Here is a 16,117-nt window from a genome sequence, read left to right on the forward strand (position 1 = left end):
CACTCCAGCCTGGGCAACAGAGTGAGACTCTGTCTCAAAAAAAAAAAAAAAAAAAAAAAAAAAAAGAGCTTGAAACATCTGATAGTGCCAGAAACAAAGGAAGTGTTCAAAATTTACAACAATTAGAGTATGTAAATCAACACAGGAGCTAAGTGAAAGGGCCTCAATGGCCAAAACAGACAATCTTAGCAACAAAATAAGGAAGCACTGAACTGTAACTCAAAGTATAAAATAAATATTAATGAATCCATATTGATATAAATAAGTAAATACATAGTGGGCATGGAGGGATTTGACAAATCTCACATAGGTTAGAATTACAAATCACTTATTTAAATACTCTGCCATAAAAATAATATAGCCTAATTCTCCACATCTTAAATGCAGTGGCACAACCCACATTCATAGAAGCAACTCTATTTACAATACCCACATGGTGGAAGCACCCCATATGTCCATCAACAGATGTATGGATAAATAAAATGTGGTATATACATACAATGATTATTATTCAGTCTTAAATAAAGAGGGAGATTCTGACACATGATATAACATGAATGAACTTTGAGGACACTGTGCTAAGTGTAATAAGTCAGTCATAAAAGGACAAATATTGTATTTTATCCTTTTTTTTTAATGTGGGGGCACACATTGACTTGACTTCCTTCCCAAGAGTAAAATATAAAAAGGGGGCAGGAAAGAAAAATAACTTATCAGCTAATAAATATGAAAACCATTACCTGAGCCAGATGGTTGAAACCACCATTGCAAAATTATAACTGAGACAGTGAAAGAGATCTGGCCTAACCAGCTCCATCTTGCTTCTAAACTCCAAGTTCTCCTTGTTCATTCCTGAACATAGGCCAAACTAACTGTGAGGAACTTAGTTTATAGTTTAAAAAGAAAGACAATAACAGCCTTTTTCCAAAACAAACCCTCTTCTTGCCTGGGGACTAGACTGCTTTTGTAGGACTAACAAATTAGACAAAAGATTATAAATTATGAGTTAGAAATCATGAATCTGGAGGCTACAAGATTCTGACCCTGCCCAAATTGCTCCTGGGGATAACATCACTATTGTAAAACCTAAGATCAGTGCTTCAGATATTTTGCAGATCCTCCACTTGATGGATCATCTAGCGCCATTCAGATTTATAAATTGACTCATCTGATCTTGTGCCCTCCACTCAGGAACTAACTCAGCACAAGAGAACAGCTTTGACTCCCTATGATTTCATCTCTGACCCAATCAATCAGCAATCCTGACTCACTGGCCCCCCACCCACCAAATTATCATTTAAAACTCTGATCCCCAAATAAGAGACTGATTTTTAGTATTAATAAAGCTCCAGTCTCCTGCACAGCCAGCTCTGTGTGAATAACTCTTTCTCTATTGCAATTCCTTTTTTCTTGATAAATTGGCTCTGTCTAGGCAGCGGGAAAGGTGAACCTGTTGGGTGGTTACATAATCAAGGTCAAATTGAAACCACCTTTGCAAAAAGTATAACAATGAGAAAATGATGACAGTGAAAGATATCTGATGTAACCAACCCCCATCTTGCCTTTAACCTCTGAACTGCCCTTAATCATTCCCGGGCGTGTGGCAAGCTAATTTTGGAAGACATTTAGTTTATAGTTTAAATAATAATAGTCCTTCCCCCAAACTAAACCACTAATGTAAAGCTAATAAAAGACCACCACGTTAGGGATATATGTGAAGAGTGAATTCTATTAAGGTGTAGACATAACTGATTAAAAGCAATTATTCCAGAGGTTACAAGTTTTGCAACTTCTCCAATTTCTCCTGCAGATATCAGCATTGTAGAACCTAAAATTGGCCTTCTGAGATGTCTTTTTGAGTTTTTGCATTTGTGATGATCTGTGGCTCCACCTGGACCCACTGAACCCTAGCCAGCCAGTCCTGTGGCCTCACTCAGAAGCAGACTCCCTGGCCCACCAAACTATATTTGAAAAACCCTAGCCTCCAAATTTGGGGGAAGATTGATTTGAGTAATAATTTCATCTCCCACATGGCATGGTTGGCCTGATGCATATTACATTGGGTGTTTATCACAATGCCATGGTCTCAGTAAATTAGTTTTGTCTGCTCAGTGGGCAGAAAGAACCTTTTGGGTAGTTACAATATCATCCGTCATAAATCATTTTGATGCATGTATCATTGTGATGATATGATAAGGACAGTACTTTACCTCTGCAGTCTTCCTTCCAAAAAAGAAAGCGTTTTAGAAGAAAATTAGTCTCTGGTCTCAGATTTTTGTCTGAGCTCTCATGGCTAGAATGATTTATTCCTCGATGGGTAGGTCCAAAGTTATTAGGAAAGCTCATTTTTAGCAGGTTGTAAAGTCTCGTGACCTATGAAGAGAAAATAGGGGGAGTAAGGGAGAAAAACAACAATCAATAGAATAATCCTGGAAAATCAACGTAGGCCGTATTACTCTGAAGTCCATACATCAGTATGAGATGGGATTGTTCCCATGATTTTGACCCCCTTCGTGGGCAGAAACTGAAGTGGCTCATTTTACTCAACCTGCAGTTCTTTTTGACACCCATGTTCTTGTTTGCTGTCCAGGAAGAATCAGGTCACATGAACTATTTGAAGGCTAGTGTATGCAGAGGATTTTATTGGGTGATAAATGTGGCTCTCAGTGGGATGGAGACCGGAAAAGGGATGGTAGGGGAAGAAAGTGATCTTTCCCTGAAGCTACACCACCTGAAGTTAGCCGAGTCCATGCGTAGTCTCCAATGCTCAGCCACGTGTATCCCTGATGTTAGGCAACTTGTGTCCCAGATGTCCAACAGCTTGTATCCCTGTTGCTCAGTAGCTTGTATCCCTAATACTCAGCAGCTTATATACCCGAGGCTTAGCCGCTTGCATCCCCGACCACTTGCATCAGCTGCTTCTGTTGCCCCGCCAGCTGAAATATGTTATGGGCACAGGATAGGAGTGGGGTGGGCCAAAAAGACAATCATTTGGGTGGAAAAACAAGGTCAAATGTTTTCACTTAGGGCCGAGGTTCCAGGCGTGATGGTGGGGTTTAGCTGGAAGCCCAGCCCTTCAGGGTCAGCTGTTTTCACTTAGGGCCAATGGTCCAGGCTTGAGGGTGGGGGTGGGGGTGGGGGTGGGCATTGGGCGGGCGGTTTAGCTGGGAGCCCAGCTGTTCTGTATCAGGTAGGCAGGTATGAAAATGACTTATATATGTAAATAGGTTGCTGTTATTTTCTTCTGAAGTTTAAGTTGTCTAGCTTCAGTTTGCAGGGCTTTATGAAAGCACAGCTTAGTTTTCAGTGACTCCAAATTAGAAAAATAGGGGTGAGGAAGAAGGAAAAGAAATTGAAAAAATTATTTTGAAGACTTGTAGCCACCCCCCAAGAAAGAATTTGGTCCAAACTGTAGAAAATAATAAAAATTGAAAAACGTTAGGCAAGACTAGAATTTAACAACAGGTGTACTAGAGTTTTTGAAACATAATTTTTCTCTCTCCAGTTTCCCATTTTTACTAAAGACAAATCATGGTAGGACTGATTTGCTTTATTATACTACACCTGATTATTTGTATACAGTGTAGCAAGAATAATTATTTTTTACACAGGCTTTAAAATTGGCTTTGATGGAACTTTATTCCATAGAAGAAATCTCAGATAAGACGTTTTTAAAGCCAAGACCAGCCATGGATTTGTACCATCAAATACCTATGTGTTGGATGGATTTCTCTCTTCTTAAGGTCCCAAGACAGACTTGGGGCTCATGAGCCTGTCAGAAAGTGACATTTTTTACTTACCACAGGTCAGGAACCCTGTATGGGAACTGTGTAGACAAAGGTATTAGGCCATTTTTCTCAAGGGGCTTTTATTGTCTCCATAAGTCAAGTTGGATTCCTTAAAGAAAAGCACACCATTCTAGTCAAAGCCTTGGTAAAATTACCAGTTTCTCCAATTGTATCCTATTACAAATAAAAACATATTCTTATTGCACTTATGCAAATAACTGTATTGCCATAAGTTAAGAATACTCACAAATAGTTTCCAAATTCTAGAGAAATTAGGTAGAAATATTCTCCAAATTTTGTTCATGGGAGTATACTAAATAGTTTAAAGCTGTCAATAGCTCAAAAGAAAAGTTTGCTTCACTGAAAAAAAAGAAAACAAATAATCACCATTTTAAGCAAAAAGTCAAAAAAATTACTTCAGCCTTCTATTATTTCAGTTCATACAGTTAATTCCTGTTCTGCTTGATAGTCATGAACATTTCAGCTCTCCATGAGTCCTCAAAGTTTTTCCTCTATTTTGATGTCACAATCTCCAATTATCAGAAACCTGCATTCAAGAGCACATGTCACAGTTTTATAGCTGATTATACAACTACCATCTAAAGAGGACCAAAACAAGACAACAATTATCTGTGGATAGCAAAAAGTTTCAGGGAAGTCACAGTCAAAGACAAAGTTCACAAGGAATTTTGTTACCGCTTTGGCACAAAATAATTTACCATTACAATTTTAATTATTAACTGATAATGTACACTAAGTTATAAGAGAATTAGAGGAGTTTCCTATAATTTTAGAGCACATGCCAATAACATATTTTTATTTATTTATTTATTTTTATTTTTCCATAAGTTATTGGGGTACAGGTGGTATTTGGTTACATGAGTAAGTTCTTTGGTGGTGATTTGCAAGATTTCAGTTCACACATCACCCAAGCAGTATACACTGCACCATATTTATAGTCTTCTATCCCTTGCCCCCCTCCCACTTCTTCCCCCCAAACCCCCAAATTCCATTTCATTATTCTTTACCTTTAATTTTATTTTTATTTTTGTTTTTATTTTTTTGAGACAGAGTTTCGCTCTTGTTGCCCAGGCTGGAGTTCAATGGCGCGATCTTGGCTCAATGCAACCTCTGCCTCCCAGGTTCAAATGATTCTCCTGCCTCAGCATCCCAAGTAGCTGGGATTACAGGTGTCCGCCACAATGCCCAGCTAATTTTTTTGTATTTTTAGTAGAGATGGGATATCACCATGTTGGTCAGGCTGGCCTTGAACTCCTGACCTCAGGTAATCCACTTGCCTTGGCCTCCCAAATTGCTGGGATTACAGGCATAAGCCACTGCACCTGGCCCATTGCATTATTCTTATGACTTTGTGTCTCATAGCTTAGCTCCCACATATCACTGAAAATATACGATGTTTGGTTTTTCAGTTCTGAGTTACTTCACTTAGAATAATACTCTCCAATAGGCCGGGTGCGGTGGCTCATGCCTGTAATCCCAGCACTTTGGGAGGCCAAAGCGGGCGGATCACCTGAGGTTGGGAGTTCGAGACCAGCCTGACCAACATGGAGAAACCCCATCTCTACTAAAAATACAAAATTAGCTGGGCGTGGTGGCACATGCCTGTAATCCCAGCTACTAGGGAGGCTGAGGCAGGAGAATCACTTGAACCTGGAAGGTGGAGATTGCGATGAGCCAAGATCCTGCCATTGCACTCCAGACTGGGCAACAAGAGCAAAACTCCATCTAAAAAAAAACAAAAAAAAAAGAATAGTACTCTCCAATCTCATCCAGGTCACTGCAAATACTGTTAATTCATTCATTTTTATGGCTGTGTAGTATTCCATCATATATATATCTATATGTACATATATCATTATATATGATATATAAAAACATATATAGATATGTATTTACATATACATCTATATATAAATGTAATATATATGTAAATATATATATCTATATGATATATATATATTTATAAACACCAGAGTTTCTTTATCCACTTGTTGATTGATGGGCATTTGGGTTGGTTCCATGATTTTGCAACTGTGAATTGTGCTGCTATAAACATTCGTGTGCAAGGATCTTTTTCAAGTAGTGATACCCAGTAGTGGGATAGCTGGGTCAAATGGTAGTTCTACTTTCAGTTCTTTAAGGAAACTCCACACTGTATTTCACAGTGGCTGTACTAGTTTACATTCCCACCAGCATTGTAGACGTGTTCCCTGTTTACCACATCCACATCAGCATCTACTGTTTTCTGATTTTTTTACTTTGGCCATTCTTGCAGGAGTGAGGTGGTATCACATTGTGGTTTTCATTTGCATTTTCCTAATCACTAGTGATGTTGAGCATTTTTTCATATGTTTGTCAGCCATTTGTATATCTTCTTTTGAGAATTGTCTATCCATGTCCTTAGAGCACTTTTTGATGGGAATGATTGTTTTTCCTTACTGATTTGTTTGAGGTTGTTGTAGATGCTGGATATTAGTCCTTTGTCAGATGTATAGATTGTGAAGATTTTCTCCCACTCTGTGGGTTGTCTGTTTACTCTGCTGACTGTTCCTTTTGCCATGCGAAGGCTCTTTAGTTTAATTATGTCCCAGCTATTTATGTTTGTTTTTATTGCATATGCTTTTGGGTTCTTGGTCACAAAATCCTTGCCTAGGCCAATGTCTGGAACAGTTTTTCTAAGGCTATCTTTTAGAATTTTTATAGTTTCAGGTCTTAAGTCCTTAATTTATCTTGAGTTGATTTTTATATAAGGTGAGAGATGAAAATCCAGTTTCATTCTCCTGCATGTGGCTAGCCAAGTATCCCAGCACCATTTGTTGGAAAGGGTGTCCTTACCCCACTTTATGGTTTTGTTTGCTTTGTCAAAGATCAGTTAGCTGTAAGTATTGGGTTTATTTCCGGGTTCTCTATTCTATTCCATTGGTCTATGTGCTTATTTTTGTACCAGCACCATTCTGTTTTGGTGACTATGGCCTTATGGTATAGCTTCAAATCAGGTAGTGTGATGCCTCCAGATTTGTTCTTTTTGCTTAGTATTGCTTTGGCTATGCGGGCTGTTTTTTGGTTCCATATAAATTTTAGAATTGCTTTTTCTAATTTTGTGAAGAATGATGGTGGTATCACCAATAACATATTTATACAAATACAACCCCAAAAAACCCAAACACCACTTCATATTTGACAATGCTTCCTGTATAATTTATATACCACATAAGCCAAATTACATCAATTTTTGGACTTCAGGAAACCTAATATCTTAAAGGATTAATTAGGTCAGAAAAAGACATAATGAATGATCTGATTTTGGAAAGTTTGTCAAATATCAAAGGTTTAAAACATTTGATATCACAGGTCATTGTAAAATAAGTTATTCATTTGACCAAAGTGATAACTCAAGGATTTCAAAAAAAGGCAAAAACCTGTATTATTTGAGAGAGGAGAAACAATATTTTTTGTATTTTTAGTAGAGATGAGGTTTCACCGTGTTAGCCCGGATGGTCTCGATCTCCTGACCTCGTGATCCACCCGCCTCGGCCTCCCAACGTGCTGGGATTACAGGCGTGAGCCACCGCACCCGGCCCTGAACTTTCAAGTTCTTAATAACCTGTTTCACTACCCTAGGAAGTTGTCAGCTAAATAGCCTTAAATTTGCATATTAAAGAAAAAAACTCAGGTAAAAATCAAATTGCAAAATTTGCAACATAAAGTATGGAGAGAAAAAGTCTGGAGTGCTAGCAGAATATTAAAACTGATTTAATTGCCTATTAAACATAAAATTATAGAAATTATAAAGGCATTTTAAATACACACACACACACATACACACACGCACACACACACAAAGATCCTATAGCTTTTACTTCAGAACTTCAGCGGTGACATAAATACAAATTCCCCAGCTTGCAAAAAAACCTGTTGGTTCCAAACAGTGGTTTTTATCTTAGTAGAAAAATAACAGCACATGTAAATCACGCAGAAAAGAACATAGAGAAAAAGAGAACTTAGGAGCTCTATAGTTTGCAAGTCAAACTTAGGGCTCTATTTCCTTAATGTGAATGTGCATAAAGATCATGTTATTTCAATTTTACATAAACTCTGGCAAGTAGAGGTGCAATAAAATGTACAGAGTGCTTGAAAGGGGGTATCATCCTTATCTTCTCTTCATTCTATTTGTTTTCCACTTTTTTTTTTTAAAAGGAAGAACTGAGTTGTGGCCTAGGGTTTTTGTGTGGTGGATTGATGTGTCCTGCTTGTGGACAGGACTCCACAGTGTGTCACCACTGAGTCGTTTCCACCCTCTTACACGTCTCAGTTTCTCTCTCCAGAAGTCTATGACCTCCGAGATGGCTCAAAACACTGGGTGATCAGTCCTTACATGTGTTTCTTGGAGGAGCCTTTATAAAATCAAATTTGTGGGGATGTCCCTGTAGGACTGCTGCATGTCACAGGGGTTCAAGTCCCCAGATGCTCCCACAAGGCCGCTGGTCACCCAGCAGCACCTTTCAGCTGGAGAAGCAAAATATTCTTTCTCTTCAGAGCCGAGAAAACTCAGTCTCTCATTTACCTATGAAAACAACAGTTCAGTTCCTCATGCAAGTGTGCACAGACAAGCCCAATCAAGATTAATTTTGAGAAAAAAAGCAATAGAGGAGACCCATTAGAATGCATCTCCACACTGGAATTAGGATCCTTAAACAAAAACTTCCTAGGAGAAAAAATAAAAAATAAAAAACAGCCAAGACCACTTCCTGTAAAATGCTCACAGCCACCCCTAACCTTGCAGCTCTTGTATGCCATTACACAGGCCACTGTCAAATCCTCTCAGAATACAAGGTCATCTCTGGTGCCCCCAAAGTCAAAGAGGTCAGGTCATGCAATAAAATAAAATATAGCTTTAGACCTAAGAAGAACCTGCCCAAGGCTCTTGAAACTCCACAAAAACAGAACACCCCAAAAGGGGTGAGTGGCACTTTTGTTTTAAATTCTTTAAAGGGGTTCAAGTCATTGAAAGTCTTCTCTAGATTTTTTGGTACTGCAGATGGCAAAGGGAGAAGGAGGTATAGGTTGGAAGAAAAGTAAACAAAAGAACTTTTATTTTAAGAGAGGAATAAAACACAGAAACCAAGTGCGTGTGTTTTTTATTTTGTTTTGTTTTGTTCCCTCTTTTGCAGCTGTGAGGAATTTTGCCAAATTAGAGAGGATTTGTTACCCATAATTTGGAATTCTCACTCAGATTTGATCAAGTCAGGTAGAGTTGGTCAAATCTGAAGTGAGAAAGACCGGAACAAATAACAACAGGAATCCCCAACAATATGATCACTGAGCGCTCTATTGGTAAGGAGAAATTAAGACCAGCTGGTTGTTAACTTTAGCCAAGACAAAACCCCAATTCAGCTACTTACCTGAAAAAGGGTCTCAGGATGAAGTTGCTCTCTATCATCCTAGAAACAAACAAACAAACAAACAAACAATGTCAAACTTGCCTTCTCTGTTGAGAGTGAGCTCAAACTCCATGAAAGAGTTACCTGCCATTCATCATCATGGAAGGAGAAAATCTTGTCTTCCTTGTTGGACGTAAGTAAAACTCCAGAAAGGGAGTTGTACAGCAAAATAAACTTTATATCTCAACCCAGTGTTGGGAAATATGGCGGGGCGTGCTCCCAGACCTCAACAAATTGTCCTATTGGTTTTAGTCAAAAAGTTAGTTTATACTGGTACCAAGCACCAATAGGAGATTTGTCAAAGGTCAGGGATGCCTTTACTCAGAATCCTTTCATGGTTACCAAGATGTGAACCCTGAATATCTGAGACAGGTCTCAGTTAATTTAGAAAGTTTATTTTGCCAAAGTTGAGGATGCGTGCCTGTGACACAGCCTCAGGAGGTCCTGATGACATGGACCCAAGGTGGTTAGAACACTGTTTGGTCTTATACATTTTAGGGAGACATGAGACATCAATCAACGTATATAAGATGAACATTGGTTTGGTCTGGAAAGGCGGGACAACTCAAAGCAAAGGCAGGATGACTCAAAGTCAGGAGGAGGCTTCCAGGTCATAGGTAGATAAGAGACAAACTGTTGTATTCTTGTGAGTTCCTGATTAAACTCTCCAAAAGAGGCAATTAGATATGCATTTATCTCAGTGAGCAGAGGGGTGACTTTTCATACAATGAGGGGCAGGTTTGCCCTAAGCAGATCCCAGCTTGACTTTTCCCTTTAGCTTACTGATTTTGGGGTCCCGATATTTATTTTTCTTTCACATTAGTAATGTAAGATGTTAACAGTAGAGAAAACTGAGTAGAAAACGTATGGAGTCCCTTTGTATTACCATTGCAATTTTTCTGTGGATCTAAAATTAAAAACATGTATTCGTTTAAAAAGGAGGCATTGCAGATTCAATGCTCCCCATGTCATGAGTTATGCTTTGTCAGTCATAATTGTAGTCAGGAGAAGAACACTTCTTCATATTTAATCCTGATCATTCTTCAACATTAGCAAGTGACTTCAGTATGATTTAGAAGAAAACAGGCAACTTTGTTCAGGGTTTTAAGGAATACTGAAAAAATACAATTTTACTGGTTTGCCTCTGATTTTCTACTTTCTATGTTTGTGTTTCGTCATAATAAAAATATGCACGTGATGATGAGTATGTTCTATTTTAAAAATTATCTGGAAGAGGAGTTTTGTGCTATCATAAGAGCATTTAATATATAACTGGCCCATGTGGCCAGAAAGCTTACATAAATTGTTGCATTATTTTAAAGTTCTCCATGGACCTCCATGGAGGTGGGTGCTGTTATCATCCTCACTGTGGAGATAAAGAGAATGAAGCCTCAGAAAGGTTTCAGTGCTGTGGTAGTCTGATAAATAGTCCCATACTTCCCCCACCCCACCCCCACCGCATATATCTGCTCCTAATCCCTGGAATTTGTAAATGTTACTTTACAGAGTACTTGTAGATGGGATTCGGATTTTAAAAATCTTGCTCTTTTCCAGCTGGAACCATGGAGGGTGTTGACCCATGGAGGGTGTTGAAAAGAGGAAGAAGAGGTTTCTTCTGTGCCAGAAACCCTTAACAATAAGTAAAAGGAATTTTACATAGTTGAAGATCAATCACCAGAGAAAAAAGTTTGCCCAAAAGATGCTTTGAAAGGCAAGGAGAACAAAGGAAAGCATGCTTTGTCTATGAAAAAGTGAATTACTATCACAATGACTATAGGCAGATGTACAGAAATGAAATATGAATGGCTAGGATGACAAGAAAAGCTGGAAACTTCCCTGTACCTGCTGAATCCAAACTGGCTTTTGTCGTCAGGATTAGAGTTGTTAATGGTGTGAGCCCAAAGTTCCAAAAGGTGTTGCAGCTTCTCTGCCTATGTCACATATTCAATGGAATTTTTGTTAAGCTCAACAAGGCTTCAGTTAACATGCTGAGGATTGTAGAACCATAGGGTTACCCAAACCTGAAATCAGTAAATAAACTAATCTACAAGCATTGTTATGGCAAAATCAATAAGAAGCAAATTGCTGTGACAGATAACACTTTGATTGCTCAATGTCTCAGTAAATAGGGCATCATCTGCAGGAAGGATTTGACTCATGGCATCTATAATTTTGGAAAGTGCTTCAAAGAAGCAAATAACTTCCTGTGGCCCTTCAAATTATCCTCTCCAGATGTGGGGGGGAAAAAAAAAAAGACACATTTTCTAGATGGTGGAGATGCTGGCAACAGGGCACACCAGAACAACAGGTTTGTTAGAAAGATAAACTAAAGTGTCTACCATGATTATTTTTGTAAGCTGGTCAGTTAATAAACAGTTATTACTTTCAAACTGAAAAAAAATATTTTGAAGATCTTGAGAAGGAGAGATTATCTTGTATTATCCAGGTGGGCTCTAAATTCAATCACAAATAGAAGAGAAGACAATGTGACCACAGGGGCACAGATTTAAGTGGTTCAGCCACAGGCTGATGAATACTGGTAGTCACCAGAAATTGGAAGTCAAAAAAGCAGGTTCTCCCCTAGAGCTTCCATAAAGAAAAGCAGCTCTGCCAACATATGAATTTTAGCCCAGTGATATTAATTTCAAACCTCCAAACTCCAGAATTGTGAGATGATAATTTTTTTTTTTTTTTTTGCTTTAAGCCATGAAATTCATTACAGTAGCCATAGGAAATGAATACAAGGGCCTCTTCCCAAATGCACACAGTTAGCAAATGATGAAGCTGGTTTCTCAACCAGGCTTTCTGTCTCCAGAGCCTACGTGCCTAATTACTATGCTATACTCCTTCTTATGATATCTAAAGGCATAATATATTAAGTGGTAAACAACTTGGCTACATAGAAAAGCTAGGGTCCATGTGATATTTTACTTAATCTCAGGATCCCTGTGATACTCATATTGTTTAACAAGTAGGTACCACTTTAAAGTGCAAAGAAAATACATTGCCAAGAGGAAAAGCTTTTTAAAGAAATTGCCAGAAAGAGATTTCAATTTTTACCCACTCCCAGTGCTTTCCGATTTTCATATCGTATTACTGTATGTCTACTAATTAGTAACAAGAGAGCAGTTTTTTTTTTCTTGCGCCTGTAGGTATGTGAAGCACATTAAGTCAAAATGTCAACTTTCTTCCTACTAGAAACCAGTACTTGGAATTTTATATGTATAAACATCATATTTGCTCCCAGAAAATAATGCAGGTAAAGATTAAGTTTTTTCATTTAAAAATCGTTCAATAGGTCATCTTTTAATTAAATACAAAACATTTCATTGAATATAAATATTGTTGGCTGACTCTCATGAGTTTATATAAGAAATTAGCAAATTCCTCCAAAATTTATTTGAAACTGTTGTGTTTAAAATACTTAACCTGGCTGGGAGTGGTGGCTTACACCTGTAATCCTGGTGCTTTGGGAAACTGAGTTAAGAGGGTTGTTTGAGGCCAGGAGTTCAAGACAAACCTGGGCAACATTGTGAGACCCTGTCTCTATAAAAAGTAAAAACTAGCCAGACATGGTGGCAGGCACCTGTAATCCCACTAACTCAGCAGTCTGAGGCAGGAGGATTGCTGGAACCCAGGAGTTTGAGTTTGCAGTGAGCCATGATTTCACCACTCAACTCCACTGGGTGAGAGAGTGAGATCCTGTCTCTTATAAAATATATATTACATTAAATTATATTCTGCATTACAAATATTATAATATAATTATATATTATAAATACTATATTGTTAATATATTAATATATATACTTAAAAATACTTAAATCTTGTTACTTTAATCATTACCACTTCATAATTACATAGTATTTTCTAAATTTTACAGACATTTTACATGCTCGTATGGTTTCAATATTTGTCCTGTCCAAAATTTATGCTGAAATGAAATTGCCATTGTAACGGTATTAAGAGTTGGGATCTTTAAGAGATGATTAGACCATGAGGTCAAATCCTATCCTCATATGTGTAGGATTAATGCTTTTAGAAAAGTGTGACCTTGGCCCCTTTTTTTCTCTATGCTTGTCTACCTTACTCTATGTGAGGACACAGTGTTCCTCTTCTCTGAAGGACACAGCAAGAAGGCCCTCAGAAGATGCTGGCACCCTGATCTTGGACTTCCTTGCTTCCAGAACTGTGAGAAAATAAAACTGTGTTCTTTATAAGTTATCCACTCTCAGCTATTCTGTTATAGTAGCAAAAATCGACTGAGACACATATCTTATTTGATCCTCACAACAACCTTTTAGGTAAGCAGTGAAGAAAAATATATTTATTTTAGCCTATTTTTCACATATACCTATCTAGATTTTATGGGTAATGTAAGACTAATAAAATTTAAGTTATGTGTCCAGGTCATACGGTTGTTATGATACAAAATTGGGACTATAACTCAGGTCTTCTGAATCCTAAAACAGTTCTGTTTTCATTACTATGAAAACAACTGCCTTAAGATAATAAAACACTGATTAGCCAGATCAGAGGAATTGTAATTCTTAGTAATCACATTTTAATTTTGTTCTACAGTGCTATAGGAGGAAGAGGAATACTGATAACTAGAAAATAAAGATATAAAACACAATAAAATATTCTCTAGTAGATGCTGAGATCTAAAAGTTACATCTTCAGACCAAGTCACTTAAAATATCTTTATTTACAAGTAAAAGAAAGTCATTTTTATAAATGATTTATTTTAAGAATAATGGCTGAAGGTCCTGAAAGATTCTCAATCACCAAAGAATGAATTACCTTCCCCAGACTACCATTACTGAGGCAGCAAAATGGACTAACACAACTAAAACATGTTTAAAATATTTTCAGCAGAGGAATGAAACATAATTGTTTCATTTTAAATACTCAGGCAAAAACTATGTAAACCAGAATGCTCATTTTCTAACATTTTGTTACATTGAAATTTTACTATAATACTTTTCACGTAGTATCCCAAATTTATCAAAATCTTAATGGCAGACAATTGAGAATGACTACTAATTTCTTTAAAGATGCTATGTTCAAATACAGTCACATTCAAAAGTACTGGGGACTAGGATTTCAACATACGATTTTGTAGAGAGACACAACCCATAACAGCCTTCCAAACTTTTAAGCAAAACTAAGTAATAAGTTTCAAATGAATTTGAATATACTGGGCTCATGATGAACTGAGGTCTCAGGTATTTGCCTTATAGTTGTAAATTAGCAGTGCTAATTATAATTTTTTAAAATTTATGTTTCAAATAATACTGCACTGAACCTTGGGCCCCTGTCCATCCTTGAGGTTTTGAAATAACCCATCTTACTGATGGCAGTGGTGGACTATCTAGAGTGGCCACTGACATCATGCTGGGTGCAGTGGGGAGGCTTGAACAGTGGTAGCAGGAGTGGCTGCGGGAGCAGCAAAGGCAGTGGTGAAACTCCTGTGCCACATGTCTCCTGTGCCCTGAGGAACCCAACTGCATGACCCCCATTCTTGTGTTGCTGGGTGGGACCCACTCCCAGGCCCAGAGCCTCCACCACTCCAGACCCTGTCCCCGTGTTGCCACTCTCGCCCGCTGCTGCTGCAGATAGGGCATGGAGAGAGGGTAGACAGTCTCTGGAGCCCACCCTTAGGAACCTCCTGGAGTCCCCCACCCTGGGGGCCACCATAAAAGGGCCAGGCTGAATCACCTGATAGCCGGGGAGCAGTGCGGTCGGGAAGAGAGGGACCCCAAAATGGAGCTGGTCCAGGGGCAGGGACGCATTTGCACATGGAGCATGGGGGCCAGGCCTGGGGTGTGGAGCTGGGGCCATGTTTCAGGGGCCCAGGGTGGGAACTGGGAGCAGTGCCCACTTTGGGGACCTGGTCAGTGGCACAGCCACAACATTCACCCCACTGAGGACGCTGGGTTCCTGTGCTTCATGAGGAGGCTCTGCATGGGGCTGCCCAGGGCCACATCCCCAGGGACTGCCCTGCATCAGGGTGACCACCGATCCTGACACTCCTGACTGCTGGGACCGGGGCCTGCGATTCGCTTCTAGAGGCACTCCCTGGGCAGAACCATGAGCCAGATGAGGGAAAGCCCCAAGCTACTCCTGAATGCTGGGGACGTGGTAGGAGCTCACGGTGACATTACCCCTGCCCCGGATGCCAGCCTGGGCCCACTAATGACCTGGAGCCCCTGTCCCAGACTGTGAAGGGGCATGATCAGGGCTGCATGCTCCAAAGAACCAGCAGGAGCTAGGGACAAGTGAGAGCCCCGCCATTCCAAGTTGGTGGGGCAGGAGCTCCCTGAGTGCAGCTGCAGCCACCCTGCCATGGCTGTGGACCCAAGCATCTCTGCACTCTGGGAAACCTGGGAAGGCCCCTCTGCCCCCCACAGGATTGAGGATGCCTGCTTCCACTGCCTGGCTGTTCCCTGCTGTCAACATCTGCTCCAGTCTTGGAACAAGGTCGGGGCTGAGCCAGAGTGCTGTCGCAGCCTCGCTGGGTGTGCACATGCTTGAGGAAGCGCTGACGTGCCAACCCCCTGCCACCTCGGTCCCCTCCAGACATTGAGTGTAAACAGGCATAGGAGGGAGGCCGAGGGTGTGCTGAGGACTGCCCAGTGCTGGCCTACAGGTGCCCCTTGGCATGAACAGCCTGGGCACATTGAATAGCGGCATGAAGCAGACAGGCTTTTGGGCAGAAGGGGGTGGGTCCCTTCTGAAGCCCCACCTTAAAGCCAAAGAGGACCTAAAGCCTGGGTGCCAGGCCACCAGTCCCATGGACCAGAGGGGGAATTTGTGGTGCTTTTCCCTGGGCCCTCCCATGGCTGCCCATGGGAGGCTTCAGAC

General features: G+C 39.8%; 1 pseudogene; it reads left to right on the top strand.

Moving 5' to 3' along the window:
- Positions 1-11,031: 11,031 nt before the first annotated feature.
- LOC115932073 (large ribosomal subunit protein uL30-like) lies at positions 11,032-11,580 on the top strand (annotated as a pseudogene).
- The last annotated feature ends 4,537 nt before the right edge of the window (positions 11,581-16,117 follow it).

This window comes from Gorilla gorilla, chromosome X (genome assembly GCF_029281585.2).
Source record: "Gorilla gorilla gorilla isolate KB3781 chromosome X, NHGRI_mGorGor1-v2.1_pri, whole genome shotgun sequence".
NCBI classification, from domain to species: domain Eukaryota; kingdom Metazoa; phylum Chordata; class Mammalia; order Primates; family Hominidae; genus Gorilla; species Gorilla gorilla.